This window comes from Athene noctua, chromosome 2 (assembly GCF_965140245.1).
Source record: "Athene noctua chromosome 2, bAthNoc1.hap1.1, whole genome shotgun sequence".
NCBI classification, from domain to species: domain Eukaryota; kingdom Metazoa; phylum Chordata; class Aves; order Strigiformes; family Strigidae; genus Athene; species Athene noctua.
The window spans coordinates 83711853-83731140 of NC_134038.1; positions in this window are offsets into that span (position 1 = coordinate 83711853).

Genomic DNA, 19288 nt, shown 5'->3' on the forward strand with positions numbered 1-19288 from the left:
ATGTAAATAATTATTCACCTTCCTGACCACTTACATAGAAATTATTAAATTAACATCATGATGTTCCTTTTTTCACTTATGTTATTAGTGGTTTCAGCCATTGTGTTTTATGTAACTACGGAAGTCTGTTATCATAGTGGTCTACCTGAAAATGAAGCAATTGTTCAGGATACCTCTGTGAGCATCTTGTTATCAAATGCTGACACGTTTTGTAATTCTGTTATTCTGTGTTGTTATTGTCCTACACATGAATTTATTTTAGGAAGATGTATGTTGGGCTGTAGTGGAGACATGAGAAGACTGAAGGTATTGTAGTATCTGGGAAATGTCTTTCCTTATCTCATGAGATAAATCTCCCAGGAATTTATAATATTTTTTAATAGAAAAAAAAAAAAGAATATAAAGAAAAATATTATGTCGTAGTAGCAGTAATAGTAATAATAATAATAATAAAAAATTGTAGTATACCTTAGAAGACTCAGCTTTGATCTTTAATACCAGTGAGAGAAGGAATCCAAAATCCTAGATACTTAATCTAAGCATTCTTTATAGACATAGAGCCAGTCTTCTATGTACTTTGACTATAATTCTTTAATAAGAACTAGAGGAATTTGTGAGCTATGTAGAGGCAAATATTTCAGCTAAAGTGTAAGATGAAAAGTTCATCATGCTATCACAATGTTTATGACAGTTTTGCTCAAACATCTGAAAAAATCTCTTTCTCTGAAACCAAGTATAAGAAAATAGTATCTTCCTACCCAACTTCCCCCTCAAGTCCTCAAACATCTCAAACAAAATGAAGATGCTAGGGAGAGAAATAGAGGTGGGAACTCAGTGTTAACCATCCTAGTTAGTATTATCAGATGTTCGTTACCTGCCAAAATATCTGTACTGTAGTGATTTCTATATTGCTAATCTGGTAGAAGTTGACAAAGAACTCAGGTTATGGAATAGAAATAAATACGTTATCACACCATGATTTTTTAGATTTTATTCCCTCTGATTATTTTTGGAAGACAGTTGTGCAATGTGTTTGTAGCACCTAACTCATAGCACCTAATCATTCCAAAATATAACAAATTCCTTAATAGTTTTATAACGAAACATTGCTTTTCTTGTTGATACTGAGTTCACTCTTCCTCTAGAAACATGCAGTTTAATTGGTGTTGCAATAAATGTTTTTAGTAAAGTAATTGTTTATAAATCGCATGGAACAGTGATTTGAACTAATAGTGAGTGTAGAACTGGGATTCATTTTGAAATAAGTGAAACAAAAGTGCAGTTCTCCAAGGAAACTGTACCACTGGCTTTAAAATGAGTTAAACTGCTATGCTTCAAGGCCTTTGAATACTTGTTTCAATTCTTTGTACAAGTTATTTTTCATAGCAAAGGGTTTTGAATTAGGCTATACTTAAAGTAAAAATAGAATTTTCTTTTAGAATAAGTAAGATATGTTAGTTGTAAAAGCACCTTTAAATAGATACTATATATATTCATTCAAATTGCTGTAAATTCAAGCACAAATACATTTGAAATGTCATTTTGCAAGTTGTTTCTTTCATGCCAGAGAAATAAATGTTATTCTACATCAATATGCTCTTATTTTCTAGTGTCACCAACGCATTTCATTGTCACAAGAAGTAACAACCCCTGAATACTTTTTTGCTTTAAGTGTAAATGAAGTTGTAGAGTCTCTCCAAGGGTCATATCATCTACTGAAATGCAGGGGTTTCAACCCCAAGCCCCAAATTAAGGTTGACATATGGGTGATTCCCACAGCCCCTCACAAAGTGGGGGTGAGTTTGCCTTTAGGCTTCCCTCCAGGGTGCGGCCGGCCTGGCAGGGAGAGCCATGAGGTAAATGAGCCCCAGGTGTCGGCATTAAGTAACCAAAGGTCAGGTGTCCCACTGAGGGATAAAAGCTGGGACCCCTTGCAGGCAGGGGCAGTGTCTGTCTGTGAGGTGGATGCCCTGTGCAGAGTTCCCTGTTGGGGAAGGACCTCCTGCCTCCCTGGGACTGGGCTCCAGTCAAGTCTGGCCTTTGTAAACCTGGGCTGTGTAGAGATTGAGTGTGTGGCTTCCTTGGTCTGATGTGTTTGGCTTGTTGACTCAGTTGTCTCCTGTCCCTTCTATGGGAAACTGCATGTCACCATTTATTCCACCCATTGTTGTTTGTATGGTGTTGTTATTGGGGTCAGTGGGATTTATGTCAATTATGTATAATCTGACTGACTTGTTTGTACCCCCAGTGCTCACCCATGTACTGACCCTTTTGTATCAAATACAATTTGGTTATTGGTTCCTCTTTATGCTGTGTCCTTTATGCTACGCCTGATAATTGGCAAAACATCTACATGAATAACAGTACACTTTAAAAACTGTGCTTAAGCTCTTATAGTCTTTAACATACCTGATGTTATTAAAGTATGACTAGAACTTTGTTATTCATTTGAGAAGGTTCACAGACTAGAATAGGCCTACAAACCATTAGATGATGAACACCTCTGCAAAAATAACAGGTTTTATTAGACTTTCCAAAGGGCTGGAGGGACTTGTCTAATAGAGGGGGCTTGGAGACCCTCCTGCCGCTCTCCCCTGGCAGGGGGCTCGCAGGGCTGTTTCTGCCCCCGTTTCCCTCGGGCCTGGCTGCTGGGCAGCACTTTGCCCTTCCTTACCTAGGCTTTCCCCAAGGTGCCCGCCCGGGGCTGAGGGGCTCAGCTGTGCCCTGTGCTGGGGCCCTTGGAGCCACCTGGAACCAGCCACTCCTCACCAGGGCTGCCACTGCTGCCCTCCTTGCCAGAATCTGGGTATCTTCTCCTGGTATAAAAGTGAATGTGGAACTTTGGAAGTTCTGAAAAATCCAAGTAGACTGATTCAGTTACATCCTGTCATGGCCCTGAAAGCACACTTAACCCTGACCATACCTGTCAAAACTCTGGAGCTACCTACTCATGACCCAGGACCCCATGTCAGTCCCCAAGGGCCATCAGTCCCTGCCCCAGCAACCCTACAGCTCCAAGTTACCAATCTCCAAGCTCCCAGTCTCTAGCTCTCCACTGCCCTGACCTGCCCATCTATGGGCCCTATTGAGCCAGGACTGCCCTCAACCCATCCTCAGGGACATGCCCAGTACCTGTCCCAGTGCCCCCCAGCTACCCTGCTCCTGATTGGGAGGGTGGGATGGTTTCTGACTGCCAGGCCCTGCCCTCATGAATGCAGGTGATCCCCTGGTGCTCTTGGCCTCAGGATGGTGCCCATGCTGCCCTAGTACTAGTTTCACTCTGGAAGTTCAAAAGCATCCATGGATTCATCATCAAAGCCAGAAACTTTAATACTAGGGACCAAAATGTTACAATTCCTGCCATTGATTCCCAATTACAGATGGGATCTGCTAAGTTTCTTCATTAAAATCTGTATTTTTGGTATAGGAGTCTGCTCTATCTGACATTGTTTGATTTACGGGATAAATATTTTCTTGGTTTTTTGAACACCATGAGTTCAAATCTAAGCATTCAACCCATGCCGTTTTATTTTGACTTTGAAAGACAGATATAACTATAATCTCTGTTAATTTTCTTTATCATCCAATACCAGGCTGTGCCTGACACGTTTCTACGAAATTTTTTGCCCGCAGGAAGCAGTGAGCTATTCAGCAAAATTCCTTGATTTCACAGCAAGGTAACATAATCTCTGTAAGATTCTTTTATTCTTCTTTTTTTTTTTTTTTTTTTTTTTTTCTTTAATTGGGGAAAGTCTCTTTCAGTGCTCCCTATGGTATCTCTTGCAACAGAGATGCATCTACTTAACAGTTTTGTAATTATCAATATTTATAAGGCCATGAGAACTACTGACACTCCATGGGGTGTCTAATTTCCAAGTACTGTAGCTTGCTTTGCTTAGAGAATTTCAACAGACTAGTGAGCAAGCTGGTGTGACTGGCTCCATCTGAAAGATTTGTATATGAAACACAACTGATACCAAAGTGTAATGTGGGATGAACAACTCCCCTTCTTATTTCTTCTGTGTAAAAAAAGGAATAAAACCAAAAGTGCTATTAATATGTACAGTAAAATACAACGAGTAAAAAATGAAATTTCAAAGTGTAAAAAATCTCTATCATCCAAACAAAACTAAATGTGGGTTTCTTACCAAGTAATTAATATTTGAACAATATAAATGAGAGACAGTAAGAGTTCATTTGAGTCACTGCCTCGCTGCTTATAAACACAGCAGAGGAACAGAGAAGTTAATAGCAGTGTCACAGTACAGTAAGAAAAAGATTGAGGAATATTAATTTGTCTCTATGTTGACGAAACCACTGTAAAGCAAAAACATAAAGTGAAAACCCATGCTGTATTTTTTAAGGGGTTTGTAGCTCTGATCCTGTATTACAACAACAATTTCTAGATTACTTGGAGATCTTTATATTCTTTTCTTTTTCTGTTTATTTTTAATTTTTATTTTTCTCTTTTTTCCCCCTTCCCTTTCCCCTTCCCTTTCCCCTTCCCTTTCCCCTTCCCTTTCCCCTTCCCTTTCCCCTTCCCTTTTTGTCCTTTCCCTTTCCATTTTGTCCTTTCCCTTTACCTCTTTTTCATTTTCTTTTTGACTTTTTCATTTTTCTGCTTCTTATTATTTTGTTTTAAAACCTTTGGAATATTAAAACAAGCTAAAGGAAGCCCACTCTGTAGCCTGAGACCATACATAGGTCTTTCAAGCTGACATCTCATGTAAGTTATAAGCAGAAGGCAGATACTGCTAATCAAATTACATAAATAAATAAATTCCAGTTTTGCTTTTCCCATCAGAACTAGAAAAACTATTACTTTTTATTATTTTTTTATTTTGATCTTCACCAAATAATGGCTTTAAACTGCAACGGGGGAGGTTTAGACTGGACATTAGGAAAAAATTTTCCACAGAAAGAGTGGTCAGACAGTGGAATAGGCCACCCAGGGAGGTGGTGGAGTCACCATCCCTGGATGTGTTTAAGGGTCGTTTGGATGAGATGTTGGGGGATATGGTGTAGGGGAGAGCTCTGTAGAGTAGGGCTGATAGTTGGACTCGATGATCCCAAGGGTCTTTTCCAAACTGAATGATTCTGTGACTCTGTGAATCCTCTTATAGTTAATTGCATTAGAATTAACTAGAATTAATTAATATAAACCAGACTTTGTTTTTAATTCTTTCTACTGAGACTGTTCCATGGATTTCATTTTCTAAAAACTAATAATTGACTAGAGGTAAACTGATATTACATCACAGAACTGAACTTGGAAGCTGTTGGTTGTTCTAATGTAATGTGATCTCCCATTATGTTTGGAAAGCACATCCTAGGTAAAGATTAACCATATTTACAGAAATTGATGTTTTTGACAACTGCTCACTCTAAGTAGAAAGATGTGATATCTTTTGGTATTTTCATGCAGGACTCACAGTCTTAGAACATATACAGAACTTGTGACAAGTGAGATATTTTTCTCCATTCTTTTAAAGCACAGATGGATAGGGTGATGAGAGCAGTTATCAGAAAGTGGTGAACTGAAAAGATCCATCTCCTAGGAAGATGATGAAGGTAAGAGAGCAGTGTGTCTTTTTTCTATTACCTGGTCCACTTTAATGAAAAGCATGAGGGTCTGTATGAGACGTGGGAAAATAATGGATTATTGGTGAGGAGGATTATAAATATGCTCGTGACCTGCAATGCCTTGCAGCTGGAGTGTTAAAAAACACATAAATCATACTAATTGTTGTTTAGCCTTGTATGTTGAAGTAGTATAACACCTGTGATAACACAGGCCTGTGATAGTCTTAGAGGCACCATATCAAACATGCCTGAGATTCCTGCCCTGCTGTGGGAAAGGTCAAAGCACAGTGGTAAACTAGACCTGTGTGAGTCCCTCTTATATAGGCAAAACTGTCATGTTCAGTGATCCTCTAGCATGGAGCAAGCTCCACGATGCCTGTGTCCTTGCTTGTGTGCCTCTGCCCAGGTGCTGCTTCAGGCATCCCCTGGTTGACAAGGTAACAAAAATAAATTTACTCTTTGCATTTCATCTGTGGTTTTGCGGTTGTTCCTGTGTTCTGCCTGTGCTGGCTCACACAAAGAGAAAATTTTTTTCTAGAATAGTAGGTGCTACCTCTTGGTTAGCAGAACAATCCTCTTGGAAAGGGGCATCTTGGGCCTCAGGTCTTTGATCCAGGGGTCTCAAGAATGCTTTGCCAGACTGAATGAGGTTGCTCGTGGAATGCCCATACAGTATGTCTGATACAGAGGTGATATGGAGGTATTTGGTACTGTGAAGAATGGAGATAATCCAGATGTCCAGAGAAACAAAGCCTAGATAAGGGTAGAGGCTGATTCATTCTTGTCTCTTATTTAGTAGTAATTCTTAAAAATTAGTGTTACAAGAATTTAATGAATAAATTTTAGATTATATTCTTTATCTATGATAAAGAACAAGGTTCCTGAAGATATAACATATTCATCATCAACTATACTAGCAACCATTTTTAGGTAGATCTACTAGAAGTATCTAAATTAATGGTTTATGACAGAATCAATTAAAATATTGAAAAAAGTTAAAGCCTAGACTGAGAAAACATTAATGTGCATGTTGTAAACTGATCTGTGATGGAAAGCAATTTTTTACTCTTTAAACTGAGATATGCATGATCACAAATCTTACCACATTCAGTGGGATGTCAGTCAGTGTTATACAACAAAGTCTATTGAGCTGATCAAATTATCATGGCATAAATAAACTGTTTACATAAGCAGCATAATCATAAATGTATTGGATGGCAAATAACATGGCAGCTTATTACATAGAAAAAAATTACTGGAACTCTAATCAATGGCAAGCTTAGGAATGTTCTCTTCAGAAAGTTGTTTCGCCTAAAATTAGTATGTATTTGTCAGCATAAATGTTAACACATTGTCTAATCTTAAAATGGTTGTCAGATAGCTGCAGAGTCCTTAGCTTTCCCACTGAAATTTATAATTTACAGTGAAAGCTAACTGTATGCCTCATTCCTGTAGCAATCACACTGGCTCCTTACAGACAGAAAATCAGATAAAATGTAGGAATGAGCTTAGTTGATAGTAGGTCCTTAGTCTGTTCTTGTTATTGCCCTGAAAAGTTTACTTGACAGTAGCATTTCATATTGTGTTGTGCTCTTGGAAACTTTTGCAAGGGAGGTTGGAAGGGCGACTCTTTACAAGATTGCTTGATGAATTCGGATAAGTGGAAGGCACTTTTGGCACACCAATCTTATTTCAAACTAACTTCCGTGTTTCTCTTCAAGCCAAAAATCCTCTTTGAGATCTCACTTTTATTGTCTCCCCGGCTCTATTAACTGGTTTTAAAAAAGACCTTGTCTTTCTTGCACCTTTAGAAGACTATGATTACTTTGATTCTCCAGGACACACTGGTGCAACCAGCAAACTTTCTTCTTCTCCTGTTCTACCTTATCCAGTACCTTTGCTCTAAAACATTTGGCTTGGATAATTTTGAGATTTAGGAACAAAAGGCTGTCATGGATTAGAGTGGGGTATTCCTAATCTGATTGAGAATGTCTGTACTACAATGAGGTTTGTGACTGTATTACAACAGGTGTATCTAATCTTACTTCAATTTACTTAGTATCCATGGCAGTCTATGTATGTGTTACATACTAAATTGTGAGCTGAAATCAGCAGGGACACAACTATTGGCTAGACTTTATCTAATCAATACTTAATTGTTTCTTTATTTTCAACTCAAAATGCTGTCCTGAAGTTATGATGTATGCACAGTGCTTCGTTACTTTGTTTCCCGTTGATAGGCTTTTTCATATATGCAAGTAAGACCAGTTTTTGAACTTTTTTTTTTTTTTTTTTTCATTCTTCACAAAAGAAAAAGGAAGGGGGCAAAATACCATCTTTCACTTTGTTGTGCACTTCCTTATATGATTTCTCCTTTTGTACTGAGGTTGCAAGCTCTTTTTGTTAGAAGAGATCCTGGAAGGTGTTGTGCTTTCCAGCATACCCTACTGTTGATGTTTAAATGATGACACACCTCTACAAGTCCTGGAGGACTGTGCCATTGTGGGCAGTTGTGAAACAATCTTGGTGAGTTTCAGTTTTAAAATGCATTCTGAAGTTACTTGTTTCATATTTTTAAAAAATACTTTGAGAAACAACAAAGGAACAGAAAAAGTTTCCTAGTCTTTAAAAAAAGGATATTTTTTTCCATCCACCTTTTTTAAAAGTATTACTGTGGGAAATTTTAGATTTAATTTATATTTTTGTAGCTAACCAGTTTCAGTTTGACAGCTCATCTTTTTAAAGTTTACTTTCAAATAGAAATAATATCTAAAGTAACATACAGTCTGTAAAGGAATCAGAGTACCTGAACTCCTGCTGAGTGTACAATGTATGGCACTTGCAATTTCAGGACTAAAAAAATTAAAATTTTTAAATAGAAAGCCTTTCTGCCTATCCTTTCCTTCATGCCTTCCTCTGCAAAGTGATGCTATATAATTTTTTACAAATTAACCATTATGCAAAAGACTGTCAGAGAAGACACCTTGGGAAAACTGAAATTAGACTGGATTATATCACAGCAGTAGGTAGATTTTCCACATTAACTTTCCTGAGATTCCTTCTCTGAATAATCATTTTATGTTTTTTATACATAGTCAGTTGCTGGCTGCAATATATGACTTTATCATAAATTGTGCCTTGATCCAAGTATGCTGAACTTTTTCCTTAAATTTGTAGTTATTCCAGTTCTGAAGTAGGATCTGTTTTGTAATTTGATTTTTCTGGGATTAGAAAATTGGTGTCACTTGAATATGATTTTATCTTATATCTATATTGGAGTTCACATTTCTGTATTTTAGGTTTTAAGTGAAGGAATTGAGAAATAAGAACTAGAAGTAGTATTTTAAAATATTATCTTCCCTATTCTAAGACTAAATCCAAGGTGGTTAGAAAAAGTTGGAACATTTGGAGAAAGTATAAATCCATCAGTTTTGAGTCTCAGTCCTTTAACTAAAATTAACAAATACTTCAGAGAAAGCTGGTTATAGTGCAGGCTAAAAGTTGGCAAACTCTCAGATTGTGTTTGTGTGTGTGCACATGAGCACACTTGGACACATGCACAAATTATGCATTTGTCTTCTTAGAGCATTAACTTTTCCTAGAGAGGAAATTTTCTTCCCAGAAGGAGTTTTCTTAGACTTCTAGCAAAGATGGTTATTTGATATTTAACCAACAAAAGGAAGTCCATTGGATGGTATTAATAGCACAGTCTTTAAAACTTTGAATTTCTTGATTTATTATTGACCTAGTCCTATGGTAATGTAAAACATGATCTTACTTTAAAAGTAGCTTTTAACTTTTCACCTTCCTTTCTGGAAAAAAAAAAAAAAAAAAAAAAAATGGATACAAGATAATATTTTTAAATTCTCTGTTCTATGAATATATTTTTCTTACACTGTGTATACCAACACTGTTCCCTTGTAGCTTAGAAAATATACGTATAGAGAACATTTGAGACTGTACATTCAAGTCTCTTAATTTATTCTGTATGAACACCATACCATCTTATTCTCTAGGATAATCACCTCTTGTGTATTGTCTGTGACCTTTAATACCTATATTGACCTTTGTAGAATAACCTTGATGATTTAAAATAAATGTTTTTCAGTGAGAAGTTTATTTTTTTCTGTCAGCTATTGAAGTGTTAAGAGAATGACAGCTGTAAGAATTATATTGTCTTCAATAATGTGCTTTTGTCTATACTGTAAGGTATTTAACATTTGGGAGTGAAAGCTGCCAAATCTGTCAAAAGAGCTGGACATAATTCCTTTGTGATGTTAGAGAACCTGGTAGTTCTACAGTTCACATGAAGGCCAGCAGTACTTGCAGAACACCTCACACAGTGAGTTTCCTAAGGCTTCCTTGAAACTTCCATCTTCTAGAGATTTCCTTGAAAATCACAGCCTTCATGTCAATGCTCACAAATATTCCCAATATTTCATGAGCTGTCTGTGATAATATCACCTCACCAGGTTTGATAAAGGGAATTGATTTTGTTTTAAAGAAAATAGCAAAATCATTCCAATCTTATAGAGAAAAGGAAATGTACAGACAATGAAATCTTGCTACTTCATTTGTTCTTTATAGAAAAACTCAGCAAAGCACTTGCCCATGTCACTGTGACAGCTTTGAAAAGACAAAACGACTGTATCTGTTACTTCTCAGACTTGTTTCTTATTGAGGATAGACTAAATATTAATCTCTGCCACTTTCCTCAAACAGTGTAATTCAGACCCAAAATGTGACATCACTCTGTTTTAACTGTTTCATATAAAGACAGAAAAAATTGATGCAATTTAGTAGACAGTTTCTGTTGTGTCATAGACAACCCTGCCATCCAGGAGTAAAGTGGAGGAACAATGATTTGGACTCAGTTAAACTCCCTCATTTCCTGAACTTTCAATATAGTATCCTAGAACCATTAATTTATGCATTATCCTGCTGAGTATTATCATGCACAAGATGAAAATAAAAACTATAAAGATATATATTAGCATTAAGACATCATTATTAATTTTTAAAGCAAAATTCTTATCTTTACGATGCTGGAAAAGTTGAACTGCTCATTATGAAAGGAACATGTGGTGAAATTCAGTGCACTCCAGGGAGAGGCAGGAATCCCAGTGAAGTTTATCTCTAATAGTTCAGATGTGACAGATGTCATCTTCATTAGTACTAGGAATGGAAATTATGTAACAAAGTCTTCTACAGATATGCTGAGAAAGACATGCAACTTGGATTGACTAATTAATTTTCTTTTTTGATTATTGTCTCATTAAGTAATCATTAAGAAAACTTTATAAAAAGATAATAACTTGTGGCTTTTTTAAAAGAAGTCTGATGTCTAAAAATAGTAATTTATTTGGGGAATTGACAATTGTACCATTACTTACTGAGTTCTCTCAATGACCATCCATATGAATTGAATGATTGCTATATGTCTTTCCCCTGTAGACAGGCAGAAAGAAGAAAGATGAGGCATTTGCCAGACCATCCAGTCTAAACATCACACGATGTCTCTGAATGTTGTATTCAAAAAACACTGTGAAATTTCTATGCTATTTCAATCTATCTTTCTACCAGTGTTCCTGCCATCAAAAGGAATTCCCTTTTTAACACTCTGTGTATGATTTGGAATAACATTTATGTTGAAGCAACAGCAGCAGCAAGATCTTTAACATTCTGTGCAGACAATTTAGTAACACGTTGCATATGGCATCATGATGCAAGACAACAATTTATAAATGTCTTTTGAGTCATGTAAAAGACATCAATGATTCATATGTAAATAAAACAATGTATACATTTCCTATAAGGTGTGGCAATGGTACTTCGAATTACTATGTTATTTTAAAAGTTTGTAATTAGCTTTAGATTATTCTATTAAAAAAAAAAAAAACAACTTGAAAGTTTCAGCTGAATTCTACTTACCTGCATATAAAAGTTCAAAATTCAGTAATTGTTAATCCAATTTAATCTCAGTTGTGTGAAAAACACTTTTTGTTTCCTTCTGAAAAATGGATAATGAAATTATCTTTCTACAAAATCATTTTGAACATTTCTGATCATCATAGCATACAGGCAAACACAAACAAACCTCAGATGACTATTCACACCATATCAGGGGGTACAGTTTGTACATGCTTAGAATGCTTCTATAAAGGTAAAATATTTTTGAGCCATGAAAATATATCATCCTCAATTGTTAATTAAAACTTGTGTTCAATTAAGTATTAAAAAATATTTTAAATAATTTATAAAAAATATCATTAATAGTTTTAAAAGTAATTTAAAAATATAATGTTTCCAATCTCTTAAAATATGCCACTTCCCACACTATTTTTAGGGGTGTTCTTAATATAGAATTTTGTTTCAATTTGTATTGTAAATATTAGTCAGCCCCTAGCTGAATAATGGTTTCCCTTTTAGTTATCTGTATTTATAACCTAAGTTTACTTCAGGTATTTGAAAAAGAGTGGTCTTTTTTTATATGTATATACCGTATGTTCTGCTAGGAATATCTGTCATAAAATATTTTCTGTAATCTTTATGTGGTTTTGATCATCTAGACTGCATTTCTAGAAGGTAGTCTTATTCACTGTGTCAGTTTCAGCATACCTGAAGCAAAAAAACCCAGGGAATATAGGTTCTTGATTCATTCTACTGAAACTTAGTCACTGCAAAAAGACAGAAATGTAAACTTCCTGTCTCCAGTGAAGAAAGATGAAAAGGATGATTTTACGTGAATGAACTTGTGGAAATACCTTTCTAATGAACAACTCAGTAGGACTTCAAGATTGGGTATGCTGCTTAAGCAAGGATTCCAGCAAAATTACAAAATAGTTGCACTGCTTATTATATTTATATATGAAAGATTATTTTCCCTTGTATCAACCTTACAAAACGTTCACTGTCAACTGGTGAAAATCTCTTTCTTTCTTGTTTCTACAGAAATGAAGATGCTTAAATTTTAGCTGATATATTTTGTTCTCAGAAATAAACTGTGATTTGTTTTTCAGATTTTCCTAGGATTTTCATTGCTGTTGTGGTTGTTACTAGTCATTGGTTAAAGTACACTTGAAATATTTATAGTTCTCTTTAATCTTACTGTGTTTCATATATAAATAGGGCTGTCAAGAATTTGTTGATAATCAATGAAGAGACTAATCCTACACTGAACGGTAAAAGTCTATTGGTTAGGATTTTCCTCTGGAGTTGAGAAAACAGAGCTCTGTTCTCTACCTTATGCATAATTTGAATCTGGAATTCTACAGCACACATAAATGCCTTAATTACCAAGGTACTTTGTTGTGAATCTCTACAGTGAAATCTTTTCCTTTTTGTGTAGACAATCATCAGATCTTGAATAATTTGAATCTCATCCTTTCATGTGAATAGTTATTTTTTGTACACAATGAGGTAGTCTTCCTCCTTTGTTCAATTGTTGATGAAACAGTAGATCAGCTGCAGCAGGAGAGATTACAAAACATTCTTTTAGTACTCCAGCAGTTAAAATAGTCAGTTAGGAACTGAAAGACCAGTGTTGAAGTCTTGGTGGAAGAATGAAATCTGAAGAGAGGATGTGATCTGCCAGATTGGCTTGAAAAGAGAAGACAGAATATTGTATGTCAGTCTGTTGCAACAGTGATAATGAAGAATTTTCCCTTACACAGTGTGTCTCACGTTGACATGGTAGTTACTGAAGATCAGGAACAAATTGCAAAGTCTATTGTAGTAACAATATTCTTGGGGGAAGCAGGGCATGGTATATCAGCTAGGGAATTAGAGATTATTGTGATGAGAGCATTCAGAAGACTGACAAATCAGGCTGGTTTTAAACTTTACAGTAAGCATTACTAAATTCATTTATCAGTGACGCTTGTGCTCATGAATAGTTAGTATTTACACATTATTTATTGTGTATATTACTATGTATACAAAAAGATGTCCTCAACACTTGCAACTTATATTACTTTCAGTATATTATATCATGGATCATGTTGGAAGCCTGAATTACATTTTTTTCACTAAAGTCCTGTAAAAGTAACGCAAATTAGGTGAAATTGCATATACTACAGAGCAGCAATGTAACCTGTTGTCTAGAAGGAATCAGTCATTTGAAGAAAATTGCTAAAAAACATGAAAAATTTACAATTTTAGAACAGTAAATATTGAAATTTATAAGAAATTATTTTGTTTCAATTCTTTTTTAAAATATGTTTCTTGACAGATCATGAGAGTTGATGTATTTCAGAAGACACATATTTTGTATGGAAATCAGAGAAATACTATAAACAGCGTTTGACTCTTTCAATTATAAAAGCATAAATTGAAAATAATTCCATTAGAATATGAAGTTAGGTTCCATTAAAACTGTCTTCAGGTCAAAATTATGTCATATTATTTTGAAAAATGTATCTTTTATAATTCATATTCTGTACTTAAAAATAACATGCTTATCATGTCGGGCTTTAAGCATCAGAACAGGAAAATCAGCCAGTGAGAGATACAGTGGTGGGTAGAAAAATGCTAGAAATTAGAATTAGAATGATCCAAAGAAAGAAACAATTAGTATCCTTGTGAGCAGAGGCTGGGTAGGTAATGCTGACAATGGAAGAATTCTGTTCAGTTTTCCTAGGAAAGTAGTTGTGAACACAAACAACTGGTATGTTTCTGTAATGATAAAAGAGGCCTGTGAAAAAGCAGAACAAAAGAAGCTACTGGTGTGAGATGTGAAACTGTCTGTTAGAAGAATTCAGAAGAAATGCTAATATGAAAGATGTACAAAAGAGATCGTATGGTTTCTTGGAAAGGCACACAACATGTAATTTTATATTACTGAGATAGTAAACTGCAAAGAATGAATAAAGAATAGCCTGTCTAAAACAGTCTATGGGGAAAAAATTTTTTGAAAGATAACTAAAACGATGACTAAAAAAAGATAATCCTGACAGTCCTCTCTGTTGGATTTTAATTGGAATGCCATCAAATAGGTAAATATTTTAAGGAACTGTGTAAATGTTATGTTTGTTTTTCCAGCTGAAGTCTGAAAATTAAGGGAACTTAGTTCATGAAGTTTTAATGTACTACTGAATACAAAAAGTAGAGCTGAAAGGAATCTCAAAAGACATCTATAGTGTTGTTCTCTCTCAAATTAGGTGCAGCTGTATGCAATCCATACTTGGAAGGTGTCTGTCTAACCAGCTCTTAAAGCTTTCCAAGATGTCTCTACAACTTCTGTAAGAAATCTATGATGGAATTTAAATTAACCTTAAAATAACAAAGTTTTCCCATTATTATAGTGTGAGCCTGTTGCTTCTTGTCATATCCACAATGAGCATGGAAAATTGCCTTCCTTTTTTACTGCAGTCATTTATATGTACAGTTATTTTTTAATCACATTTCCCTTCATGTATGCTTCTCACCAGATAAGGCAAGTTCAGGTATAGCCAATTAATCTCAAACATATAGTTTCTCAGACTTCAGATTATTCTCCTTTCTTTAATTTTGTGCAGTTTCACAGAAGTGTGTACTGGCTCATGATAATAACACTTCAGCTGAGGTCTTACTGATACTAGAAAAATTTCTTCATGTGTTCTACACTACAACTTTCCTGTTAATTCAGTATCAATTTTGTTATTCTCTGCTAAATAACATCTTATCTTGTGTTCGATTTGTGAAACACTAAACTCCACATCTTCTGTGTAACAGCCAATCCAAGCCATTTCCCACCTTGTTATAGTATAATTTCTTCACAAGTGTAATACTTATGTCCTTGATCTTTCTGAACTGAAATCCGGATGCTTCTGATAATTTCTCAAATTCTAATCCTATCCTTCAAAGTTATTTAATTCTATTTGTGCCTAGTATCATCTGCAGATTTAATAAATACCTGTATATTGCACATCCAGGTAATTAATATGCATGTGGAATAAAAGCAGAACAAGTTAAAAGAGCTGCAGAGTATTTTTAGACCTTCACAGAGTTTGGTAAAGAAATTAAGAGTAATTTAGTAAGAAATAGGACAGAACTTTGTTTTGTCTTTGCAAACCAATAGGGAAGAAATCTTACTTAACTTTATCTAAAGACTAAGTGTCAAAAAACTTTTTTTTTGGGAATTTGAAGATTGGAGCCTTTGTATGAACAGAGATTTAGTGCCAGATGAACTTTGTCTTTCAGCAGGAGGCTTTTTTCCTCTTGTCAGTAATATAAAATTACGGTAATCCATTTAGTTTTATCAGTTACCATAAAAGAATTATGTCTTCATTGCTAATAGATGTTTCTTTTAGCTATTAAATGGATAATCAGCTAATCTGAAATTCTCTGAGGCTTTCCATTCTCCTCACTTTTACTATCATTATTAAAGTAAAATTGAATGTATGCTGCCTGCAGTTGTTGTACGGTTTGCTATGTTACTTATATATCTTATTATCTCTATTAATTTTTTTTAAAATGTATTTATTATGTTATATAATACACTAAGGATTAGTTAAGATTAAGTCACTGCTTCACACCTTCATCAGTGTATCCTTCCAGCTGGCCAGTGAGCCAGCTTTAATCTTTTTTTCTAACAGCAACAGTCACTTGTTTTGAATATTTGATTTACTGATTTATCTATTATTCAGCCAAATAATTTTTTTTTTTTTTAGATGCTGCTATTTAGTTTAAGATTATATCAGCGGCAGTCACAGTTATTACAGTTTCTTCAGCGCAAAGTCTGTGAGCTCACATCAGGCACATGAAGCAACAGTATAAAGACACCAAAGCCTTTACATATCACTGCACTTTTACTAGCAGCGTATGTCCTCACCACAAGCATCTGCATTGGCTAAAAACACTTCACCATAGAGAGATACTGCGGTTTTTATAAGGACAAGCTCCTGATGGCATATTGAGGTCATTTTAAGATTAGTGTCATCTCTAGGAGCCTTTCTCCAGCGGTGATATTCTCTTCCTTTTGTTTTTTGTGCCAAGTTTTAAATACCTGTAGCTTCTCATGATTTTTATGCCACCCAGCTGAGTTTCTGAAATACCTTCTCTTATAAATTAATCCTTCCCATGTCACTTCTACCACCTCCCTGAGCATGAGGATAATGAAACAGAGATGCCAGAAGGCTGCAGGTGAACAGAGGTATGCCAAGGAACATGAATAGCTGCCTCAGCAAATGGATACTAGGGATCATTGTAGGAATCACAGGTTGACAGAGCACCCACAGATCCTTTTAACATCATGTTTGGACTCCCATTGTTGCAGAAGTCTTTGATACTCAACAACAGCCATATAATTTGTGCAAATAACAAGCAGCTTTTTCTGAGTTTGCCTTTCTGTTTCAGCACACAAACACATGAGTGAGATCACTTCCAACAGTCAGGGATAGGTCAAAACTGTTCTTCTGGACCAACACTGCTTTGGTTTGTATTAGGAAAAAAAAAAAAAAAAAAAAAAGAAAGAAAAATTCTGAATTACTGCATATAAAAACAATACAATGCAAAATCACACTTAAAAGCTGTATATTAATCAAATGTCAGCATTATATAAAAAAATCCCGCTTGAAGTGAACCTCAAACACACAAGATTTTAAACTGTTTACTCAAAATCTAAATCAGAAGAAAAATAATGACTTACAATAGTCTCTGTTCTGTCCACAGGACTGTCTTTTGTGAATTGATTTTTTTTTTAAATTTTAACTGAAGAAGCTTTAAGTGAATAGAGCCCACTCCCCAAACCGTGCAGAGCATTGAATATGTAATAATGGTAACCAATTTTACCTTTTCGTATGTACTTTTCTGAAAAAATCTAATTGATACAGCTAAATGGTGAAAAAAATTTCAGTCCAAAATTATTAAAGTCAAAATATATCGTTTCATAAACTGTTACTGTATCACAGACATAGGTTTAATATAAATAAGTGCCTTGACACTTTCAGACTCAGCTTATTAGACTCCATTGAATCTCACTTCAAAATCACTCCAAATAAGATTCAAATATATAGGATTTGAGGGTTACTGTGTTTACCTTCTGCATAGAAGAGGTTGGGATAAAGAAGCCAAGAGAAAATTGTATTTTTTAGATAGAGTAAAACAATAAAAGATCATGAGACACCCACAAGCTGACTCACGCTTTAATGGGTACTGTTGGCTGGAAGAACAGGGAGCTAGATTTCCCTTCTTTATTCAAATGTTGCAAAACTGGGGCAGAAGTATTATTCTTGCCTTAAATTGTGCACTTATGGCAGAGCAATATCATTGCATGAATCTTTTCCTTTCCTAGTGTCCTTTGAATTTTTAAACTTACCTCGGCAATGCTTGCATCTGTTTTATGGCCACTTAAGCCCATTGATAGGGAGAGCATAGCAACAGAAAGTAAAGAAGAAGAACAGAAAGATCAGTAGTTTCTAAAGAAACAACATGAAGGACTTTATTGAGGATGTATTTGTGCCATTATCTAGCTTGCATTTGTGTGTTTTTTAACTGTACATTCATTAGTACAGAGCAGAAAATTCTTTAATCCATTTGTCTTTGAGAAAAATAAATATCTCTTATGAGTCATGCACAATTTTAGTCTTGCAACAAGGAATACAATATTTAAATGGAAAAAAAACGGCTGACATTATTTGGGGTTTTGTTTAAGCAGCTGCAAACTGTGGGCAGATTGCAAAACCACTGTGTTCACAGGCTCCTCAAAACATGTAATCTTTGCATAGTGTCAATAACATGCAAATGCAATATGATGGTGGCCAGTCAGATTTCAGTTCTGCTCAGAGGACAGGTTGCTCCAGGTCCGGCACTATATATAGAGTGAGAATGCAAGACAGTAAATTCTAGTTGGCCTGGGGACCAGGGCCTTGTTCTCTGGCAAGGTGACAAATACAGTTTCAGTATGTCTTAGGAACAAGTAAATAAGTAAGTATTTGAAGCAGACTGGTACTTAGTTATATATTATCTCTAAAATATGTTCCATTAAGTTTGAGAGTATGGAAGGTTTAGCACATAACTCCCATGCTGAAAAATCAGAAAAGACATAAAACATGAAAAACAGAATAGTCAGGCAATGTTGTATTCATTTAGAATAAGCCACATGCTATATTATAGATTGATTTTAATTATTGCTAATGTATATTTGATATATTGTGAAAACATTGAATGAGATTGAAAAGATAAACCAAGAAAAAAATTACCATATCTTCTGTAAAGAAATTGTTTTACAACTTTTACCAGAACATGGAAAAGCTGAAATAGCACTTTAATTGTGGATAATATAGGATTTTAATTAGCATTTTAAAGTATGGCTTTTCAATATTTAAACATTTCAATGTTTACACACTAGACACAGATTAGGTAATTTTGATCTGTGAAGGTAATAAAGTTGTAGGGAAGCACATATTTTCCTGTTCATTCACCTCCTAAAGAGCCTTTGAAGAAATGCATGTGGAAAAGGTACAAAAAGAATGTTTCTTCTTTCTCCATAAAAATGACTATACCCTTATGGAGAGGAAAAACTGCTTGGTGCTAAGCCGCTATTTAGAAATCATTGGTGCAATTTCTTTCTCTGATACAAGTTTCCTGTGTAATTTTCGATGCACCATGTAAAGATAGATTGAAAGGTCTTACAGCAATATCCCATTTTGTGGAACAGGACTGACTGCACATTCAATGAAAATACAAATTGAAAAAGCCATTTTCTTAAATGGATCGCCACTTAAGT